Below are 21,067 nucleotides of genomic sequence, written 5' to 3' on the forward strand. Positions count from 1 at the left end.
GTGTGACCCTCCATCCTCTCTCACACTACACCATGGTGATGGTTTTCAAACAGACGCGACTTTCTGTGGTTACCTACAGTAACGCTGCCACTGAATGGAAAAGATGGCGGCTCAACATGGCAGCCAGCACTGAGTTTGCCAGCTCTATGTATATATGAATGGAAGATTTGAAGCTTGCCAGAACACTTCCGTTTGTTGATGAGGGTAATTACCAATTAATGAAACACATACCTTTGAACGAAATAATCGATCTTTGTGAACAGACAACAAGAGAAGTTACACGGTGGGGCTTTAACTATTTGACATCCTCCATAAGCATCACTGCATTACAGTTTACACTTTGGCCGTGCAGATGGTTAACAGACCAGCAACACCAGGAACTTATTATCCAACAATAGACTTTGAGATTGTATTCATATGGTAACAAGTTGGTCCATAAATGTCACAGAGAGACACTCACGGGGCTTTGGGTTTAATGATCCACAACCACACACATCTAGAAAACAATGAAGTCATTAATGTGTTGTTTGTTCTTGCTTTGTTGTTGTTGTTGAGTTATCTACATAATGTTAAAGTATAAGTGCCATATTCTGCATAGCTATTAGGCAACTAATGAAATCCCATCACAGTGCAACAGTATATATATATATATATATATATATATATATATATATATATATATATATATATATATATATATATATATATATATAAACTATGGGTGTTACTTTGCATATGGGTGTTACTTTGCATGTTCTTTCTCACTGCACAATAAACATATGTGTTGTAATGGTAATTAAAACTAAATTTTGTTCTATCTTCAATTTTTTTTTTATCCATGTCTTTCATTCCTATGGTTCCACAAGTCCATCTATCTCGTCTTTACATCGCACTCTCTTTCTTAATCCCAGTTTCACTGTCGCTGGTTCAGAAATGGATTACTTCCATTTAACCATCATCTCTCATCAGCCAGTTGGAACCTTTTGTTCTATTCTGTATCTTTCGTTTAATTTCATTTCAGCGTTGACTGATTTTGAAGGATGGTGTTATGTGCTTTGGCTTAAAGTCCCCCATGCTGTCAGAATGGGTAAGCAGCTTTCTAAATGTTAGAGAAACCCATGGGACTATAGCCACAAACAAAATGTCACTACCATGCAGAATAATCCTGGTGCTGAAAGGCTTAGCGAGTGTAGTTTAATTGAGGATACGATGCTCTGCAAACAAGGACACGCGAGCTCCCTTCCAAACAAAAAAAAGAAAGTTGAAGGGAGGACTCACATGTCTGTTGCTGTTGGGATGAAACAAAACCGCAGTCTGCCTCGTCTGTGTCATGATGTAAAACCTTCTAGATTTCAAGCAGCTTCACAGAGTCTAACAAACTACCCACAATCATAAAGCTGACATTGTGGAAAAAAGGCCGGCGTAGCACGACGCAACCTCAGTGTTTTACAATTTGTTTTAGTCACAGTGGTAAACCTAGCTTGAAGCTGGGAAACAGAATAAGAAGGCACTGCAACAGTCAGTACATGTTGTGCAAAGAGAGCCTCCTTCTATTGACTTAATCCTTTTGTAAAATCAACATGGTAAAAAAAAAAAAAGAGTAAAAGAGGAAATAGCGGCAGAAAACTGCACCTAACCTCTGAAAAATCAAAGATTTACTCAAGGCGCACACATCAGAGACGTCTAACTGACACAGACTGACAGTATGTCTATATTTTAGACTTGTCATTGATGCTTTTATTCATGCTGATGCGTGGTGATCAATGTTTGGAGCAAGGATGATGTTTTTAATAATGTTTTTCTGCCACTGGGAAGCTATTTCCACAGGGTTGACAGAAACACACCAACAGACCTGCAGAGCACTCACTGTGGGTCACTGCCTCCTTTTCCATTCAATACATGGAAAATAGGAGCACTACTGTCAGACTCACACAGCACTGTGTCCCAGACCGTTCAGTCATGTTTTTACTTCACTGACTTGCAATGGGAAACATAACTGGCCATTTAGATAACCAGTCGATGTCTGAAAAAAACTAAAAGAGAAAGTAAGTGCATATAGGCGTAGAGCACCTTTCTTTCTTTTCTTTTGGAGGAAGTTAATTTCACAAGTGGAAACTTGTTACAGTGCAGGCTGAATAATCAAATCAAACTGTGACATACGGACCACCAAGATGAATAAATGTGTTTTGCAGAAACACAAATTGGTGAGCATGTTGCAAAGTAAGAGGGAGGGAATAAGAGTACTTCTCTTATGCCGTTTCTAATAGTCGGTCCCACATTTGCACTGCTACATGCAGGTCTGTTGCTGTGAATGGACGATAGAATATTTCACCTGATCAGAGCAAGGTGAAAGGTTTTATAAAGTGTTTCAGTGTGCAATGATCATCAGGTTGGTGGCAACACTGCTGCGTTTGGTGCTCCACTTTGCTATTGTTAGACCTTTTTCTTCTTCTTTTTTTTTTTTTTTAAATATTGCACCTAAAGCTAATCATAAAGACATTAAATCCAAAATGTGCCCAAACTTAATATATTATTCATTAGACACACCTAAAATGAATGTGTGTTGCACTGAACACATCTGATGGCATTTCCACCACCTAAACTTTTAATTACTGAACAAAAGAAGCACTATAACAGTCAATTAATCATAATATTGCGATTTAAAATTGAATTTGTTGATGTACAGTAAGTGATGTTATTCTGTTGATTACTGTGTTCTGCAGCACTCCATCATCTGGAGTGGTCGCTCATTGAAGAGCTGTCATAGTTCCCAGAGCACTCTCAGCAGGACTGTGATTAAAAGACATGTTCTTTAGGGTTGAGGTTGATATAAATGGGGGTGGGGGGTTGTACCATTACTTGTAGCCTTGATGTTTTAAAAAATGTCTCAAGTCTCAAGTCAGACAAATGGCCACAAATATAACAGAGTCCACTGCTGACTTCTGAGTAAGAGAAACCATGTGAGTCTGGAGGCCTCTTTGAAAATGCAATATTAAGAACAAATGGACTTATGACTTATTGAAGGACACCTTATTCCTTTTGGAGGACACGTTTATGACCGCTTTATAATCCCTTCCCAAGGTGAAGTGCAGATCAGTAAAATAACACACGGGCTACAGGGAACGGATTGGTCTGTGCCTCTGAATTGTCACTTTCTTGATTTGTGAATCCATAGAGAAGCCCGGAGGGGACTTGCCTTCATTTACACATTTTTCTGATGCGTTTTGTCTTTTATCCACGCATGAAATGTCCAATATGCCTGCCTCTCTGGGAAGAATGATGGATAATGGTTGTCAACCCAGGGTGAGTCACGGAGCCTGCGGTAAACTGTCACTGGCCTGTGTCATCCCCAGCTCTCAAAGGTGGCCGCTGCAGATCCACATCACTCACTAATGTCCAGTTTACAATGACAAGGCTGGCATTAAAACTCTCACAGCCAACTTGGCTGAATGATGCCTGCACTCTCCTAATCGATGATTTACTCAAGGCCTTAACACATTAAAGTTTGCTCTAACACGCACTCAGGCTTTAGAACTGCAAAGCATTTACATTTAGCTGAGCCACAGGAATTCACAATGAGAGAACAGGTGTAGCTCAGTGACCCAGACCGAGGTCCTTACACTTTAAAGGGGACAAATAGTACTAAAGAACATGTGTTGATTGAGCAAACATGCCATATGTAGTAGGCTACCCACTATATCACCTAGAATCATATAAAACAAAAGAAAAAACCTTCTCTCTTTCAATAGCCAAAATGTTTTAGGTAATATCTTTCTCATAAATGGGATTGGGGCAACTTGCTTAACACCACCACTTAATTATTCATCTTCTCATTTCTAAAAAGTTATTGTGCTCCACTTTCTTCCTCATCCACCACCTCCTGTTCCAATATCAGTAGGGGGGAAACGGGTTTGGTGCGGAGGCCAACAGTCCGTTACAGCCCCCCCATCATACCAGATGTGCTAAAACCATATCCATTTTCGACTGATCCACACACGCAAGTGATAGATGTGGTTTAAATCCTCTTCGTCAATGTGTTCAGCCCACACGCAGCTTTTCAAATCGCTTGGTAATATGATGAAGACACCAACAGCTGTTTCGCTGTCATTTCAAGATGTCAGCATTTGGTTTCAGATAGAACCTGTGTCCTAACATACTGAATGTGCTGTGCGCTCTGGTGAATTTTCTTTTCTATCTGACACCACGTGAATCAATTTCAAACTTTCAACAAGGTGCTGCAGGCGCAAATTGAACACAGGTCTTATTCTTCACCTTTGATGGAGGTCGAATAGGTTGTTGAGGAATCGAACACAGGACTCAAGCATGTCATTTGATATTTCTCCCACTGATACAATACTGCTACCTTGTGATTGAATGGACAGGAGGCATTAGCCGGTCCCCTAGAGGCCCACCTCATTGGTGTAGTCACACATCTTGCACTACTGATAGTGGCACCAGTGGGCAGAACACGCCTCCACCTCCTGTCAGCTGCCCTTTTCATCTCTGTATCTTTGTTACAACAAAAATATACCCACTTTGGCAAGCTAATCACAGCCTGCCAGGGCACCGTCAAATCATTGTTAAATTCTGGCGGCAGGTTGCTTTGGGATGTGGACTTATCCAGTGTGTCTCTGCTCTGACCTCAGCCAGTTGAATAACATTTTGCAAGAGTGAAATTTAACACTGGTGTTTCTCAAAATGGACAAATGGTGAGTTGTGTTATTCTGTCTGCTATGCGACTCAAGAAAAAGGCACTTCAATGATGCAACCCCATGAACTGTGCCTGTCATTGTTGCAGAGAGATGCATACTAAGGTCATTGCCAATTTAAAGGGCCCATATTATGCAAAATCCACTTTCTACAGGTTTTGTAGTGGTCCTATGTGTTCCCGTGGCCTTTCTATGACGCCTGGAGGTGAAAAAAGTCCGTTCACTCCCTTAATTGATTTCTACACTTTTTTGAGATCGTGTCTCCAAACGGGCGAATTGGAAGTGCTGGCAGACTTGACGTCAGGATGCGCTGAACTCAAGTGACTCCACCTCCCGGTACTTCCTTATCCTCCCCCTGGGCCAGTCTGGAAAAACGTGAGCTCCGACCGCTGACACTTTTCCGGAACAGCGACCGGTGAACGAGGAAGTCTCCTCTCCCGGCGCAAAACCACCTCAATATTCTCATCAGTCCATACAACAGTGTAGGTACAGTTTGTGCTGCGCTCCTCAGTTTCACTTGTTTTGTTTTTTTTGACAGTTTTCTGATGGTAGTAGGAGTCTCTCCATGTTTCACATTTACATTTTTTTCAGACAAGATGCCAGTCTCAGAATTTTTTTTTTTTTTTTTTTCGTAAATCAATGCCCAACCCCTGTCCCAATGTCAACACTGGCACATGTACCTGTAGTGAAAACCACACCCTCTCCCCATGACAGTGTGGAGTGGACGTGGTTTGCACATCTTATTTGCATTTCAAGGTGCAGACACAGAAATGGCTCGTTCGCAGGAGAGCTCTGGAGAGCCACTTTTAGATTACTGAGATATAGAGCTGCAGAATGATTTGGGGACAATACACTAGGAATACTATATGGTTGGACAACTTAAAACCATGTGAAATAGTTGAAAAATAGCATAATATGGGACCTTTAAGGAAATATGAGGAAGATTTCTGTAGTAGTATTTTTTTTTCCATTATATGATCCTCTGGATAATTTGGATATTACATTTTTCAATTATTTAAATTAACCTAGAAAGACACAACAAATAGATAGATAGGATTTCTTGAGGGGTCACAAACCAAAAAGGAAAATACTGGTTAATAGCTGTGCACTAACATCTTGTGGCAAAGATATTATCTACAATGATGTGGAAGTAATTAACTCATTGAGTGCCGCGCTCCTTTCCAAAGTTTTAGTCAAGTGTACCGGCAATTTAGACCATTTTTGACTTTTTATGTAGAGCCACAGTGTATTCTATATTATTGCCACCAACACATACTGTGGCTCAATTGAAAGGTTTACCTTAATGCTTCAAGTGGCCACAAACCGTTTGTTTCTACGTGCCTCTGTTCCTGAGAAAAGTCAAGCTAAACATGGCTGGGTTTCACCAAAATCCCTCCTTTTTTTCTAGAAAAGGAGATAGAGCGTCTTTTATGAAAGGTGCGCTGTTTGTGTCTGTCGCTCTTCTGACACTCGCATTTCTGGATCAAAGGGCTCGTATAAGATAAATATATACAACAGTTGTTGTTCTATTCACAAAACCACCATCGGGGGCGGGGGGGGCGCCACTAAACAACAATAACACAGACGCACCGTGCCGTGTCTCAGCTTCTCCCCGCAGAGCGTGAGGGTCAGTCGGCCACCGCGGCTCGGGAAGACCGGTCCCGCCGGTGGTCGCGGTCCTTCTGTGATTCGGGTCGGTGATGCCGGTCTGCTTTGGCCCAGAGACCATCAGATTTTACCGCGGGAGGACTTTGGGGAGGACACGGTGTTGCTCCAGATGAAGACCGGGCGGACTGTCGGCTGAGAGCTTCCTGGTTCAGCTCCGAGCAGCTCGAGCAGCTGGAGCAGCAGCGCGGGTGAGAGCAGAGCAGCTGCGCTGCAGCAGCTGCTGCATCTGCATGCAGAACTCGTTTGCAGAAGCCGAATTATGATAAAAACTTCCAGATCATGAGCTGTCATGTGACTTTGATCGTCATCTATTTCAGTTCTCCTCGTCGTAGAGTCCCCAAATTTACATATAATGTGTATTAAAGTGTCTATTTTCATAATTTAAAAAAAAAGCAAAAAACGTAAAATTACGTTTTCGGCACTCAACGCATGGGAACGAAAAACGAGAAATTACGTGGTTGGCACTCAATGAGTTAAAGGACAATTCTGGGCAAATCCAACCTGGGGCTATAGTTTCCTATCTAAAAGAAGAATTCTGAAGATTTTATTATACGGCAGCGTATAGTGGAAGCAGAGCGATCTTACGCTGTTCAGGCTGTTTACATCCCACAAAACTGCATTTATTTTCCACAGACAGCATCAGATGGCTATTCAAACATACACCAAGGGGTTGGTATACTTCAAGCAAGCGGACATGTTTGTAAATGGAGCTGTAATACATGTTTCATAGATGCAGTTGTCAGTGTTGCCGTTCCTTCAGTCAGCTCTGACTCCGTGCCCTCACAAACACCTCCACCCCCTGCTAAAATTATAATGATCTGGTGTTGTGTTAATTGATGAGCTTGGATAATATCATGGCATAAGGTCAGACATGTGCCGCACAAATCACATTAGTAATCAAACAAAGGGTCTTAGCCCCAAGACACATGGTAGATGAGCTTTACATTAAAAAAAGGGGGAAAAAATCATTCCTCATTAATTTATGAAAAGGGCACATCTCACAACAGCATCATGTGGCCTTTAGCGAGCATGCTGTTCAGAGGAATCAAACTATTTTGTACTACATTGGATCAGAACACATTCATTCTTGTCTCTTTATAATCCTCCCTGTTGTGCTTAATTTAATAGTTTAGATTTATCTGCAATATGTCCCCAATGAACCACAAAAGCTGTAGCTTCATGTATTTAAAATGCATTCATGCAGAAGCATAAAGAGAGTCATTTCAATCAGGTAATGACTGTGCTGTGTTTTTAAATGGGAGGATCAACATCTGTTGTGAAGGGGTATCACCTTGATTCAAATTCCCTGGAATGTCTTTAAGGAAGTGATCTGTTTACCTGTCCGTGAGGGCAGCTCATCTGTTTCCAGCCTATCTTTGGATCTGTATTGTTATCTTGTTCTCATTCTGCCTGTCTGTAAATCAAGCAGCTCTTTTGTTTGCATGTCTCTCTTGTTTGCATGTCTCTCTGTTGGTCTAAACTTGTCTGTCTGTGACCCATCAGCATGTCGGTGATGACTTCCCTCAGACACTGTATGAAACTAAACTTAGATGCCCTGAAGAACGCTAGTCTGACAGGTTTTCATGAAGGTAAAAAAGCAGCAAAACATAAATATGAAACAATAAGAAACATGAGACAATAACTCACAATAAGAAACATGTAAGTTCTGCAATGCATCTGAGGGGTCAAAAGTTTGGCTACACAATTATGATTTTGTTTTCTCAAGTTATCCTTCAGCTTTTTGTGTTTTCTTTTGACTGACACTATTATTAAAAAAAAAAAAAAAAAAAAAAAAACATTCCGACCAAAAGTGTGGAGGTCACTAGGTTAATAAAATAAAAAATTGTTATTAACTATGGATTTAAAAAAGTGAATCAGTTTTTGTGGAATTTTTGGTAAACCCTGACACCTCTGGATTATTATAAAAATATAAAGTACTGTACTTAACACCAAGTTACATTTTATATAACCTAACAAGATCACAACACAATAAACTCTGGTGCAATGCCATTATTCCATCATCCCAACAGTCCGAAAATGACCCATTGTTCCGAAATCTCAATGTTTCAACATCCCATTGTTCTGACCCTATTAAACCCATTGATCCGACATCCCGCTGTTCCGAAATCTCAACCCTAACCGTAACCCACATCCCATAACCATAATCATTTTGAGTGTCACTCCTAAAATCAAAGTGAATTCAAAATACTGTGTATCTTCTATTCAAGGCATTGTTCATCTTTTCATATCCCACTGCACACTTTGCTCTCCGAGGTGTTAATGGTTATATTCATTTCAAAAGGCACAACACAGGAGACATACAGAAACAGATGGTAACAGCAATGGAGTGTGGAGCTCTCTGCTTAACTCAACACCCTGAAAAGAAAGAAATGCAATGACTAAAAACTTGTTCACTGTCTTGTGTGTTTGTGACACAGTATATGAAACACACTGCTGATAGCTAAAGGATGTTACTGAATACTGATGCTCAATGCATCATCACTTTTCAACTCCCATCAGTTTTTAATCAAGCTCTTTTCCCTTCTAATAAAAATCGATTTGTTTGACTGCTGTGGTTTGTGTTGGACAGAAATTCAACAGCTCTAAAATTAAACTGAGAAGATGTATTATTGGGGATTCTCCAAAATGTTTCTCTTGCACTAGATTTCAAATAAAAAATTGATTACATGGCGTCTCGTCACTCTGAGACCTGATCCGGAGTCAGAATCTGCACAGTCCAACCTGTGTTTACTGAATTAGATCAAAAGCTTTGGCTCAGTCTTTGTGACTCAAACAGGCTGGTGAAGTGAGAGATGCAAGATACATTTGATTTGCTGCGACAGTGCAAAGAATGATTCATTGATGATGTTCTTGAAGTGCAAGAGCCTACAGAGGTACATCTCATCTCCTCAGTTTGTGTCCAATAACATCAAAGCCTCCCCTCCTCTCAGGGATGACTCCACTGTGAATTCATTTGGCGACAAGGGGAAATGGTGGAAAGGCTCACTGAAGTGTAACGTGAAAACAAGTTGCTGCACTGGAGACTGTGTCAAGCTGAGGAGCAAAGCATAGATTTAATTGATTATTGGATTTTACTTTGCTCCAACTCAAGTCACTTTGAGCCTCAGAGGGAATTTTTTGACTGGGACTGAGAAGTCATGGTGAGAGGATTATTTGGTTACAGGCTGCTCATCATTAAACAAAACCTACGGCTGCGGTCAGTCCTACTGTAATAATAACTGCACCAAAATAACCGAGCCAGTGTCTCCTGGCAGATAGATCATGCAAAGACATTATCATGAGGAAAATAGTAAAAAGGCACCTGCTGAGACAAAAGGACAGATCATATGACTGTCTGTACTCTGTTCTTGTTTGTCAGGTCGTGCTTGATGCCAATTAAGTTTAATTTCATGTTTCAGACCGAGTCAGAGGATCCTCCTGTGATTGTCTGACAACTCTTCAATTCACAAGTGCGTTATCTGCCCCCACCCCCCCAATCTCTGAGCATCCAAATCAAATCGTCAACATCTCATGTAAGAAACAGTGTGTTCCATTCAAAGCCAGGAGACAGGGCTTTTTATCATTTATGGAGCCAGGTGGCAGATTGTAATAACTCGGGCTATAGCAGAGTAGTCAAACAAGCACCTAATTAAAATGAACCATCAAAGTAAATCACTGGCAGGATACTGTTGTCTGTAATCAGGCGTCTCTGGCCATAACTCACTGAAAGCAGACACCTGATTATGGACAGATTGTGTACACAAAGATCAGTACATGCAATATTAGGAAAAGACAAATCAATAAGGGATTTAATGAGATTACTGTTAGTATTATTATCTTTGCTTTAGTTGAACAAATCAATCTGTGCTTCACACGTTATTCTTAGAAAGTTTATCTTTAACTAGAACCGAGTCTGATCACTCCTTTGTTCTTAGGTTTTTGTATCCGACTGTTGAATCATCTCACTTTAGACAGTGAATTATGATCTCACATTATTTCAGCTGTTCTGGAACAACTGCAATCCTATAATGAATTAGAACAAATTTCTCTGGTCATTTTTCTTCAAGCTTTAATATTGGACTAAAAGCCAGAAGCTGATATAATTTTCCTTAGCTTTTCTCATTTAAATATTGACACAGATGACTTAAATATTCACTCACTCAAACTATTTAGGCTCAAGTAGCTCTCTACCTTCAAGTTAAAGTAGCAAAATCACAGCATACTCCCATTGTGTTACAAGTGACAGTAACAAATCCAAAATATAATACTATAATCCAAATATACCAAAATATGTCTCATGTAAAAGTAGACGTAATCATTCTGTGGATTATAATTATGACATATTACGTACATCAAGGGTAAACTGGTAGGGAAACCAGTTGGGAAACTGTGCAGCTGTTCATGACTACTTTACATACAGCTGGGTAGTGTGGAAATTTGCCTAAGGTGATCAATAAAGTCTTAAAGTTCATTTCAAGGCTCAATGACAAAGAGTCTTTTAAAAAAAAACAGCAAAGTAAGGTGACTTCACAGAACAACTATTTTCTGAAGATGTTTTTTCAGGGAGCCGTTGAACAGATTTGTGTAGAAAACAGCTGCCACAATTCTGTCTGTATTTACCAGGGGACAGATTTTTGCCAGGGAAAAAAATAAATAATTTGGAATAGATTTTTCAATCTGCTTGTCAGGTGTGTCAACGTCTCCTCTCTGAGAGCAATTAAGAGTGTAGCAAGAGAGCGCACAAAAGGAAGGGAAAACCACACAATCACATCTCACTTCTTCCACTTGTGATTGTACAAATGAGCAGATTCTGAGTGCATGCATAATGTATGAGCAAACCGCTGCCCTGAGTTAGCTCCCACCACCAAATATAATTCATCTAATTGTATTAAAGATGGGAAAGGGTGAGGGTGGCAGGTTGAGTAAAGTTATTTAATAATATTTTCAACAAAATACAAAAAAGAAAATCCCTTGAAGGCCGGACAGGGTGTTTGACACAAACTGATGCTCATTTTTAACTCCCTGAGTTCAGACTTCAACTCTCCTAAATTTAATGTGTGAACTCGTAGTTTGTGTAAATTTGATTTCAATTTGCTCTTTACCAAGGAAATAAACATTAAGTGTCGAGGTCTGAGGCTGATGAGGCACAAAATATTTTAATAGCATTAGTTTGTTTACCCACAGGAGAGTTAGTGTTCTGGGTTAAACCACTACATTTAATTTAGTCAATACTCAATAGCATACAGATTCGCTCTCTCGTCCAAAACAGCATGCCACAAGCTAGTAAGCGTCTACAGTAATTCAAGGACATGATTCTGGCAGCAGCTGCAGTGAAGGTGAGTCTGCCTGCAGGCGATACTTTTTATTTATAACGTCATTTATCTTAATGCTCCTAAACATACAGCTTTGTAATCATCAAACACAACTCTCAAATACAGATATGCTAAGTGTTTAAGGTGAATAAACATGTTGAGTAACTGACCCACAGCTGAACAAGCATGATGTTACTTTGGTGTTACAATCAAACTATTGATTAAATTGCATAATCATTTTTGGAGGATGTGACTCTGTGGTAAAGTTTTATTGGTTTACACAAAGAGCTTCTTTTCTGTTATATAACCTCACCCTCACTGATGCAAATGGGATGGACAAAATGATAGAAACACCTATTTCATAATGTGATACAACTCAACAGCTTCAAACTGTGCCACCTCCAAAATTACCACACACTTGAAGGAACTTAGACTGCAAGCTGATGACAGCTCAGTGTATTGATACAATACGTGGGCGTCCACAAACATTTGGCAGCGTCAGGTATTTATGCAAATTCCTCTCAAGAGTTCAAACATCATGAGTTGCGTCAGTGCATCCAGAACTAAATCCACTTCCCTTCTTGAACAATAAACCCGTTTACACCCATTTACACCCAACTGTAATAACATCAACAACAGCTGAATCAGTTACGTAACTTCTCAATACAAGTGATTTGTATCTGGATAAAACCCAGATGAGCGACCACACTAATTTAAATTTAGATTTAGCTGCATCATACAATACAATCTGGGAGATATCTGATCAGCATCAAATTCATTCTGCAGCAAGACAACGACCTCAAACATGCAGCCAGTCTCAGGGAACTATGTTCAGCAACGAGGGGAGTTAGGAGTCCTGCTGCACCAGATGGTCTGGCCCCTGCAGAGCTTTGATTTTTACATCATGGAGTCCGTCTGAGATTACATGAAGAGACACAAGACACTGAGACAGTCTAAACCCACAGCTCCCCAAGGTGCTTCAAATAATCTACCTGCCAAGTAACTGAGAAACTGCAAAGTGTCCCTAAAGCAGGGGCTGGTGCCATTTTAAAGGCAAGCGGTGGTCAGAGCACATATCAAGTCTTGAATTAGATTTTTTCTGTTTATTATACAAACTATTCATGGCATTTTTTTTTAAGTATCCTCACATTATCTGCAGTGCTTACATGTTTTGCACTCTTCAGTAAGTGCACTGAGCTTAATGCAAATAAGGGGTGGCCCTGACCCCAGGCTAGTAACCTCAGACTGTTTGGTAACTGACAAGAAAAATAAATTGTGCATGGCAGCAGTTTACAGTTACAGCAGTAACAGTTAAATTACAATGGCCACCAGGATCCAACTCATATACCTCTCTCTTATCCACCAGTCAACTGTGTCCCACATGATGATGATGGCAACGAGTCAGTGGTCAAAGAGATTTGGGTTAACTCTTATTTTCTATGTAGGATTTCCTCTTTCCTGACAACATCCTGTGGAAAACTTTAATCTTTTGGCTCTTATGCAATTTTTTTGTTGTGACTTCGGCAGTTATTTGTTTATATGTGCTTCCATGACAACACATTAAATATCAAGAGTACAAACATGTACTGTACAATATGACATGTTACTTCCTGTAACATGTAACTTCCCACAACTGGTTTTACACCACATTTTCTCAAACTACTGGATTCACAGGACGTCCTGATATATCTAATGTGTCCCTTCCTGCACAACGCATTTTCTGTTAGAGTTTACTTTTTCATAAACATCATTTCTTGTTTCATCCATAAACAATCTTTGGCCAAGCACAGCTAACGGCCTGGAAAGAGCACATCCATCAAAAGTCTCAAGTTTCAGTGGAGCTGTTATGGAGTTATCATTAATCAGCTACAGTTGATCCAGTTTACCACCAGTGGACTTGGTCATTGAAAGTGGCAAAGGCAACATGCAGCACCACCTATACTGTAAAGCTGTGACCCATCCTGGTTTTATAGAGAAACAAACTATTGTGAACAGGAATGGAGGCAGACCAGCAGACACTGTATGATACAACGTGCCCTTCATTTGCTGCTTTGACAAAGTGTCTGTTGTTTCAGCCTATAAACTTGCAGTCAGTGGTGTGTAAAACAGACACACACATCAAGACATCCAGTGGGTCACAGTGTTCTTTCACTTTCTTTAGTCTGCAAGATCATTTCCCGTAAGTCGCTGAAACCAGAAATTACCTGATAGACGAGAAAGCAAAGAGAGAGCAAAGAGAGAGAGAGCGCAGAGAGAGAGAGAGAGAGAGAGAGAGAGAGAGAGAGAGAGAGAGAGAGAGAGCAGAGAGAGAGAGAGAGAGAGAGAGAGAGAGAGAGAGAGAGAGAGAGAGAGAGAGAGAGAGAGAGAGAGAGAGAGAAAGAATGCAAGTAGGCGTAACATAGTGTAACAGAAAAACAGGAACAAAGTGATAACATATGCCAAAGTACACCTGCACACCTGTGTGAAGCCACTCCTTTCTCAGGACACAGACATGATTGAGAAGCGGAGGCTCGAAAATGCACTGAAATCCAGAATAACTTCTATATTTTACAGCCATTTTGCCTTCTACTTTGGTTTTGTTTGGGCGGACTGTGGAGATTAAGGAGTTTACTTTTTTCTTTTTTGTGTTTTTTTTTTTTTTCTTTTTAGAGACTGTATGATTATTGCTTGACTTTTTTTTTTTACACAACATCGTGGCAGCTCATAGAGAGCGGGACTGTGTTTTAATTTTTGTTTTTTTGTGCCCTGCATACTTGATGAAGATGCGGTCTGTGAATATCATCATTATCCTACTACTGCTGTGCAATGGTAAGTTCAGAGGAGTTCATATGGATCTTTGTTTTGATTTACAGATGATGCAGTCAAATGTTTAATAGACTACCATTTCTACAAACTACACTTAATAGGAGAAATATGTAATCACAGTGAAGCAATAAACCAAGTAATACGTTTGACAGCGAGAGTGGATGAAGAGCGAGTGAAGGAGAGAGCACAGCAAATTGAGGACTTCAGCTTTAAATGATAGTGATCGATGGAAAATGTTATTTCATTCTCCTGTTGATATAATATTGACTAGATTTTTGTGCATTATAAAAATGCTAATTCTGAATTTGGCCATGTGCCCTTCACATCTTCAATAACTATAATATTTCAACTGTTATATTCTCTGGGCTGGTAAATTACCAAATATGTTTTATGGTATGGCATCATGAGAAAGTGATTTATGTATGAATCACTCTATATGCTATATGATATTGTATTTCTTACATAAAATGATTGTGTTCCGCACCCCTTTCCTGTACGCCAGCCCGAGAGATGGCGTTTATTTCCTTGTGTAAAAGATACAGCTGGTAAAGTTAGCACCAGCAGAAACAAAGTCCATCTTGCATAATCTCCCTGTGGGCTTCATACAGTATGTAAGGAGATGAGCTCAGATGCTGGCTTGCATGGTTGTACCATGAGCAGTGATATTAGAAATCTGGGCTGCAGCAACAACAACAACAACAACAACATACAGGACAGTACCTTTACCAGCACCGTCATAAAAAGTCTCAAATATTATATAGCCATCTATGATAAAATTATATGTTTTTTTCTTTCCTTCAGCTTGTCTTTCGATGAGAAATCGGACAGTGTATTTTGTCTCCAAGAACTTTTACAATGTACTCCACTGGAAGACTGTGAAGCCTGTCACCCCAGGGGAAGATGTGCTCTACACCGTCCGGCTCTGGAAGTAAGGCCCAAGATGACAGATGAGCGTTTACTGTCATTGTTGTGATTGTTATACCCTTACCTCCACTGCCTTTATCTACAGATACATATAGAGAAGTGGGTCAAGGCAGGAAACATCTGTTTGCAGAGTGAACACTCAGCATCAGTGTTCATACTGTATCAAGGCTGTGGAGGTCGTTACTAATTGGAAATATAACGCTGGTCTACCGATGGCAGGATTAGTATATATTTTACACACCCTATGAAAAGATGTTGAATTGATCAGACTAAAAATGATCAATTTACCCCTCTGTGCAATCAACCTCAATTGTTGACCAAACATAAAAATAACATTATTATTCATAAATTATTAGCCACATAGCACACAGACACAGTAGTGTATCTTAAAATAAATCCCTATAGGCCCTGTCTCATAAATATTCATCAACTCATCAAATCCTTTTAAACCAGCAAGAGACTACAGTTAGGAAATGGTGTAACATGTGCTATATGGAAGTTCACAGCCACCCAAAGGCCCAAGTAGGAAAAATGGACTTGTGCCTATAAGAGAAGAGTGCAGAGTTAGTGTGGGAAAGATGACTAACTAACATATTGTTGGCTTTGGCCTTTGTAGAACCGCATGGTTGTTTGGATTCAGCTCAACTTAGAGTTGAGAAGCAACAAGAAAGAAAAGCTACACAGCTTGCTTCCAGTTCTTGACATGAGCTGCACTCTGCTACCCTCACTAGTGGAGATGGAGTAGTCAGTGTGCACTTTACTGGCTTCCAAGGGGAACTTTTTTCTTTCTTCTTTTCACTCAGTCTCTACAAAACAGCCTCAACAAACTGAAAATGCCATCCTGTCTAATTACCCGCGACAAAGGCTCCCAGACAAATGTCAAGTACCACCCCTATCCTTCTGACTTTTCTCCCAGCGACTGTCACCAGAAATTTTTGGAACGACTTCCAGCATCAAATCAGCCGGAGCAGAAGTTTAACTATGCCCGCTCAATACCAGTTCCCTGTTAAAACAAAAATGCTGCCAGTTATGTTGTGTTCTTCAATAAGGCACTGTGTGATGAACAGGTCATGACTATTTTTATGTCATTATTTCATTGGAGCCATATACTGAACAGAACAGCTTCAGCCCCTGGGTAGCACTTTAAGTTTAAAGGATAGGCTCAATCCCATCCGTCTTAAAACAATGGTGAAGAGCCCATATTAACACTGAGACTTTATTTGCTGTAATATTCCTCCTGTCCAGACTGGCTATTAAAAGAGCCACTTCTCATGCAATGTGAGTGATGGAGGGGGAAAGAAATCCACTGTCCTCGTTCTGTGTCTTAAAATGAATTCAATAGCTTATTTGAAGCTAATGTGGCTTCAGCAAATAAAGTGGAAATCTTCCCGAGTTACTTTGCACTGCACTTCACCTCGATAATAAACCCTGCAAAGGAAATTCTGAACTGAAAACGCTGTAACTTTTGGAAGACATCCAAATGATTGTTATCACCACAGCCTGCCGCCTATGACTCAGACTGTTTTAAGACAGAGTTGAAAATTGTGAGCCTATTGTCAAAGCCAACTGATCACATTACAGTCACTCATTGCAGCGACATGCACCAGCAGTTCCGGATAAAAGAAGACTGTCAGAACATCACTGCCTTGACCTGTGACCTGACGGCAGAAACCCCAGCGGCTCCCGATGTCCACTACAAGGCTGAGGTGTTAGTTAATGGTGCCTCGCTTGGCAAAACACTGAGATTTAAGCCTATAGCAGACAGTAAGAATCTCCATATTCATTCAAACAGTTTGTTTTTGTTTATTTCCTCCAAGCCAGATTCTGTTGCAATGTTTATTCACTCATCTGTCTTTGTCCCCAAAGCCACTTTTGGTGCACCGATCTTGTCAACAGACACGACGGTGTCATCCCTGAATGTTGATGTCATGCTGCCCATGGGGCCGAATGGAGTCTCCATTGCAGACATCATCGCCAGGAGCAAAAATGGGCCCTCCAAAGCTGAAATCTACTATGACTTTGAAATCACTGAACCAGAGTGGGCTAGACAAAAGGTGAGTCTGCAGTGCACTGGGGAGCTTTATATTTAGAGGTATATTATTATCGCACCCTCTGGCCCTCATGGCGTTGATAAATCTGGCGACTGAAAACACTCGTAATTTAAAGCAGATATCAGTGGAATGTTTTTGTTAATATAAGTCCTAAATAGTCCTATTTTCCGTCAGCAATCACTTACATGAAGTATTTCAGCCTAAACACGAGTCTCTCCGTCACTCTGCTCTGCTGTAACCCGAGGAGAAAATTTTCCTTGTGGGATACAAGTGTTATCCAATGAGGAGAGAGAACGGCATGAAGGGCTGTGTGTGCAGCCAAGGGATGCGCGTGAATGTGGTGACGTAGCACGAGGACCAATTGATGCCTGACAAGGGCGGGGGCTGCTAACTCATGGTGCGTTCAAAGAAACTCGTACTTTGTGTTTTTCCTTCCTGTGAAGTCATACCAGTTCGATCTGGTACGAGTTCACGGGTCGGAAGTTACGAGTGGCCGTTATAGGGAACTTTCACAGACAACAGGATGGTAAAAACACGAGCTACGGGTTACCTGGAACGCTACCAAGTCGTAGTTGTGACTTGAAGCTGTAACTTACGGTTTCAAAAGCCTGCCTTGAACGCAGCATTAGCCGAAACGGCCGTGAAGCTGATATCTGCTTTAAATGGCATGCCCCGTTATATTCCTGCTTTAGAGGCCTCGTCCAACCCCATTCACGACACGGATACACGCAAGATGGCCAAGAAGAAGGACTTTACTGTATTACCATATTCAACAGAGAGAGGGTGGCACCACAAATTACCTGTACATTTAGAGAGTGATAGTTTATGTGATTGCTAAAAGTGTAATCACTGGTGGATGGAGGTTCAAGACGAACATATGCATACAATCTTCTCGCAATGATCACAATATAGCAAACCCAGTGATCTCATGAAATGCTCTTTTTTTTATTATTATTATTATTATTATTATTATTATTATTATTATTATTATTATTATTATTATTATTATTATTATTATTATTATTGTACTGCCGTGAAAGCAATTTTAGAACTATCAGCAGTGATGGCATGGTTCGACTGATGAAGGGTTGTGAAACACTGGCCCAATCCCCGATCTTCCACTGACATTTCCCAGTGACACCAGCAACAGGACATTCCTAAATCGGGGCTACAGTGTGTGGCAGAGAAAGCGGCTAAGCAGCTGTTCACTCCTGCAGAAGATCTTCTCACTGGAGCATGTTTCTCTGGCGCCTCAATGATGTGTACTCATCCAACAATAATAGACGTGTCATTGGCTGTTTCTGTTTAAACAGCTGATTGCATCTGTCCAGTTACACTATACAGTATCCGTCATGTTATGCATGATTTCTAATTCTCCTCAGTTGCTCAAAATAAAGGTGGAGTTAAGTTTTCAACATGGACCTCGCACTAAATGATGAATATGTGGCTGTATGTTCATATTTATTTACTAATAAGAACGGCCACGACATGAAGTCTGCATCACTGTATTAGTATGATCTATTAATAATTAGCCAATACAGCCATACTCTGTCCTGCATGTTATAGGCTTATTCAAATGTGTGTACACCTGGTCAGACTTTTTTGCGTACCCTATACACTCACCTTTTTTGGTGTACACACATCTGACGCATGAGGGCCACTGTGTGCATGTACGTAAATAGGAACAGCAACAAAAGAGAGCATATCAATACTAATGCAGTTTATTATATTTTCTCTCCAAATCTTTTCATTGAGATTTTCCAACAAGACATATAGTGGTATCTAACAGTGTGGAAAAAAGACATTTACAACAGTATGTCAATAAATCCCCTGAACCCAGACCCACCCACTCCAGGTCAATACTGATGCAATTTCTAACAGTGTTTGGTACAGATATATCCACCTCATTTTTTGCTGTGTGCATGCACCCCAATAATCTGACCTAAATGTTTTCATATTATAAATTGACAAATTTGCCAGTTACCTAAATTATCTACAATATGTAATTTGGCCCTTAAATGTTTATGTTATGGAGTTACTTTCCAGTATCCATACTGTGTGCCCCCAGGTTTTGTTTGTTCTTACTGTGTATGAAATGTTTCTGGATTTTCCAGTTTCCTTGTTTGTCTGACCTGCACAACCTTCAACAGACTAAATCAATCGACTTGTATGTGTCTCCAGATCCATGACGACACAACTGGGAAGTTTGTCATCAGCTTGAGGAACAACCAAAACCAAATAAAGGTCTGCGGCCATGTGTTCTACAAGCCATCCTTTGAATTGGGTCGCAAGGAGAGTGACAAGGCTCCGTTCTGTGTCACATTGCAAGGTAAGAACATTTTCTCTTCTTCAAACACAGAATATTAATTCATATAAAAATATTATATTTTAGCCAGTAAGCTCTGTATAATGTAAAAAACATTCAACAATAAATTAATAAATACGATTGGAAATCTCATGTATCTTTATAAAAAATGTAAACTGAAAGGAGCAGACGGCCTTATATTTACAAAAACTTGAATTCACTGAGGAAACAGTGCAATGCTCAGCAAACTTAGGTGGGACGCTTTCTAGGACCCACCTGCTGTGCAGAAAAGGCCATTTTATTTCAAGTTGTTTGTGCTCATCGCTTCAAGTGATTACAGCCACTTGGAAACAATGCAGCATTCGGGAAGAAATCAAGATACTTTTGTTTAAGAAATCAGTCCCTTTTTACACGTCGGCATCTGTACCATCTGTACCAAGACTCATCAAGTCCACCAGTTGCAACTAGAGAGATGCCGCATCCATAACTCTGAAATACCTGTTTACAGCAACATGAAATTAAACTTTGCAGGAAACCCTGCCCCAACTTTCCTCTATTGTTTTCCTACTGATGACAATAGACACAATTTCATGGTCTGTTTCAAAAGGTGATGTTCTTCTCACCTTTTTGTTTATTATGAATGCAAACCTGTCAACAATGAATGCAGATAACCTCACACCTAAAAGATAAGTTCCTACTTCCCAGAACTACTCATATGTAGTATGTACTGGTACTTCCAGAAATACAGTGTACTCAACAGCCCAGAACTACTCATATGTAGTATGTACTGGTACTTCCAGAAATACAGTGTACTCAACAGCCCTACGTCACGATGCGCCGGTGCTGCTCCCTTAGAACATGCCTAAGCTTGCGTGGCATGATGGGAAGTTGTTAAATGATTTAAAATGCTTAAGGATATCTATTTCACAGATCTGCTGGGTTTTTTTCTCACATTGCACAAGTACTTGACACCAGTGTTCATCTCCCCCAGGTGATCATCGGATGCTTTTGTCATGGCTTATCACAAGTGCTGTTCTCCTGGCTGCCATAGCTGCAGTGTCCGTCGCAGGAATATGCATTTATGTGAAGGGCGGAAAGAATGATAAAATGCCAGAGGCCCTGGTAAGACTATTCTTGGGTTTCCTTTGGTGTGTCCAGGTAACAACAAGGAAATGTTGTGTTACTGGAAACTCACCACCGTTGTATGTTCAGTGTGCTGTACATGTGAGCCAACATGTGATGTTATTTTAGTAAAGTAAAAGATCAAGTTCAATCATGGTGCATTCAGTACTG

This window comes from Trachurus trachurus (genome assembly GCF_905171665.1).
Source record: "Trachurus trachurus genome assembly, chromosome: 16".
NCBI classification, from domain to species: Eukaryota; Metazoa; Chordata; class Actinopteri; order Carangiformes; family Carangidae; genus Trachurus; species Trachurus trachurus.